The sequence below is a fragment of the Centruroides sculpturatus genome, unplaced genomic scaffold (assembly GCF_000671375.1).
Source record: "Centruroides sculpturatus isolate CEXI.00-Female unplaced genomic scaffold, Cexi_2.0 scaffold4065, whole genome shotgun sequence".
Lineage (NCBI taxonomy): Eukaryota > Metazoa > Arthropoda > Arachnida > Scorpiones > Buthidae > Centruroides > Centruroides sculpturatus.
In genome coordinates this window covers 1-3,579 of record NW_019388155.1, presented here as the reverse complement: position 1 = coordinate 3,579, position 3,579 = coordinate 1, and the positions used below count along the sequence as shown (strand labels likewise).

The 3,579-nt window shown below is 25.3% G+C and overlaps 1 long non-coding RNA gene across 1 annotated transcript; it reads right to left on the bottom strand.

Moving 5' to 3' along the window:
• Window positions 1-820: 820 nt before the first annotated feature.
• Window positions 821-1,961, bottom strand: LOC111616811. Its single transcript, XR_002755320.1, has 3 exons — window positions 1,825-1,961; window positions 1,473-1,755; window positions 821-894 (listed from the first exon to the last, which is right to left on the bottom strand). It is a non-coding gene; the product is annotated as an uncharacterized LOC111616811 (long non-coding RNA).
• Window positions 1,962-3,579: the final 1,618 nt, after the last annotated feature.

Genomic DNA, 3,579 nt, shown 5'->3' with positions numbered 1-3,579 from the left:
GGGTCTTAAAATTATCTAATCAATATAAATCTTTGATGTAAATTAATGGCAGAACTTTTTCAAATTTATATGCCAAAGATGTTTTAATTATTGTAATTATAAAGTGATATTTTTGTCGATTATCTGTTGAAGAAATGAGTTGTTTAATCGCTTGTCTCTTTCGTTTAAAATATAATTTTGATTTATTCAGCAACTTAAAGTTTATTTACAAATCTTAAAAGAAGGTATAAATAATTTTTAATTAAAATATTTTATTTAGTTAATGAATATTCAAATTTAGACAAGGATTTGTAACTAAAGGTTTTACACAAAAGTTAAGGAGAAAAATCAAGAAAATTTTGCGAAAAAATGAAATAAAAATATCATACTTGACATGCTTAAAAAAAGAGTTGAATAACCTTTAACTTTTGCAATTTGGTAAGAATTTATGCTAAGTTGCAACCAATCGTAACATAGCTCAGGGTGACGCCGCTCAATTAAAAGGTAACGAAACTAAACGAAGAGGAATGTCTGTAGACAATGAATTTTTTATCTTTACATTGGGAAAGGAAACATAACTTATAAGATTGCTTAGATAAGACAAAGAAGGGATGACATTTTTTCTAGCAATAACAATAAATTTGACAGCAAACATTAATCGAAAAACAAAACAAAAAAAGAAGTAGAATGTTTATATTTCTCATATATACTATAATTTTATTTCTTTTTTATGGAAAATTCAGCATACTTCTTGCCGTACTTATGAATATAAAATGCATAAAATCAAAATGTATCTTAGAAAATTTTATTATAATTTGTTTTTATGCGAAGTTACAACGTTCTGCAATCTGATTCCTAAACCGCATTCATCACATGATAGAGATTTCTGAAGGAAAAATACTTCTTTGGGAAGACCTAAAACATTTTAAAATTTAAATTTATGTAACATATTCCAAGTTTGTTGGGAATTCTTCATCTAATCCACATTAAATTTATTGAGACATTAGCATAATGACCTTTTTACTTTTAAAAGTGCAAGTAAATACAATTGTATAAACACGAGTTAAGAATTTATTCATAAAAATATAAAATATGATTAATTCTGAGTAATTTCATAATCCGGATTTAATCATTTATTTTATTAATTTAAAAATTTTAGAAATTAAAAATTGTCGCATCTGTGATAAAATTTAGTAGACAAGACAAAATTAAATAAATTTGGACATTTAATCAAGTAAATTGAATTAAATGTCTTCATATCTCGAAATATAAATAATCTTCTTTTCTATTAGATTTACCAAATTGAAATTAATTAAAGACGTTTAAAGTCGTGTCAAAATTACAATAAATTGATTAATAATAAGAGAAAAAATTCAGAAGCAGCTTTAGAAAAAAGATGAGAGGAACAATTGAGGTTTTTGAATAGAAAGATGCTAAGAACCGAACATTTTATTGAAGATAAAAAAAAATTTATTGATAAAATCTATACTTACTCGACAATAAATCAACATACAAAAGCACATATATGCGTTAAAAGTAGCACAAGAGTGTGATTTTATCGATCAACTTTTCAGTTCTTTCTTCACTTCTATTCATTCAAAAAAAATCCGTTGTTCTTTATATTTAGTTTCTCATGCTTATCGCATTCTTTCGTTTATTATTCTTCCTTGGCTCCTTTTTTACTAATCTTCTCGCTTCATTCACGCTATGGAGCCCACAGCTCACGTAAATAGAGCTTAATCCGTGTACGCTACTTCAAAAAACAGAAACTTGATGCTTTAAAAAAAGACAAATAGCTTAATACCAATACTTTCAAAATTCTGGAATAAAACGTAATCTGTTTACCTTTTAAGAATATAGCACTTATGTTTTCCTTAATCGGTAAAGACTCGTAAGGAAAATTGATCTTCTTGATCTCACTTTGCACCCCCAAGAACGTGGAAGAGACAGCAAAAGAAATAAAATGATCTCATGAAATTTAATAGTTTCAACAGTCTGAATTTATATTTGTGTTTTGTTTTTTTTCCACAGACAAATTTTCTTGCAAATCTGCTACTTTGCTGTAAATTTCTATAGTAAAAAAATATAAGATTTGTTTAGGTATTGAGTGAAATTAAAAACAAATATCTTAAAATAATTATAAAATAATATCTAATTTTAAAACAGTGTTAAATATAGAAAGTATGGAATTATATTTTATTTAATTTTTCTCTTTCGAATTAAAGTGTCTGAATATTTATTGTCAAACCTCGATGTAACGTCTTCCTATACAGTGCCTCCCTCGTATAGCGCCAATCAATGCTCTCGAACGGATCTTCCTCATAACTATTAAATAGTAATATCCTTCGTTATCTCTGAATTATTAAATGCAAGATTTTGCATTGCAAATGACATTTATACGAAATAATGTGACTTCTAAACTCTCAAGACACAAACTGGTATAGATCTCATCACTTTAAATAATTTTTATTGTTTAAAATCTTTTAGTTTAGCGCCACAATCCATTTAATGTCAATTTAAGAGAACACATGTGGCGTTATATCGAGGTTTAACTGTGTGTATATGTGTGTAAACATATGTATACAGTAAGTTATATAAAATCTAAATAATATAAATTTGTAAAACAAAACAACAGCCAAGAAACACGAGTCGAAAATAATATAAAAATCACAAGTAAATAGGTTTATTATAATGTTATTTATTAACAAGTGGATTAACATTATAGCAAATTGTATTATTTTTGAATAAATTGACATAAAATTCAATTTTTTTTACTTAAAAATAAGTAAAAAAATACTTGTATATTTTTTAAGCTTCAATAAATCATATAGATCTACATTATTTTGTCGGATAAAAGATTTTCTTTCTAGTGTAATACATATACAAATGTAAGGAAAAAGGATTTCAACGTAAATATATTACCGGTTATACGTTTTTTATCAAAATTTTCGGTTTATAAATATGAAAAATTCATATTTTCTCTGTTAGAACAATCTAATTAACATACAAAATTAAATATAAATTGTAATATTTTAAAAATTTATGTTAATCATTGTTTTCTTTTTATATTATACTTCCTGTATATCTACGTATATCTACGTTTTTTATATTTACTTCCTATATATATACGTTTATTTAAATAAATAAACGTATATATATGTGTAGGATTTTATATACAGATACATAACAGAGTAACATTATTATTCTACGAAGTATACGTTTTGAAAATAGAATGTGACGTGTACAGTACAGTAGACTGATACATATGTATTCACTCTGTATCTTATTATTATTATTTCATTTTCGGTTGTAAAAAAGCACTTAGATACTATTAAAATACAGTAGTCTCTCGTTTTAACGGACAAGAAATCCCTATCCTAAAGGAAAAATTTAGAACATTTCTTTCAATTTTTAATAAATCAATGAGTATAAATCACTCATTATACAGTACATTACAATTAATAAAATTTTAATAAATCTGTACTTTTCAGGTCTTCAATTAATAGGTTTTTAAATCAGATTCTATTTAACGAACTTTCAGTAATAATGGAACCTCTTCCACAGGTAATCGAGGGCCTACTCTATTTTTATAAATAATTC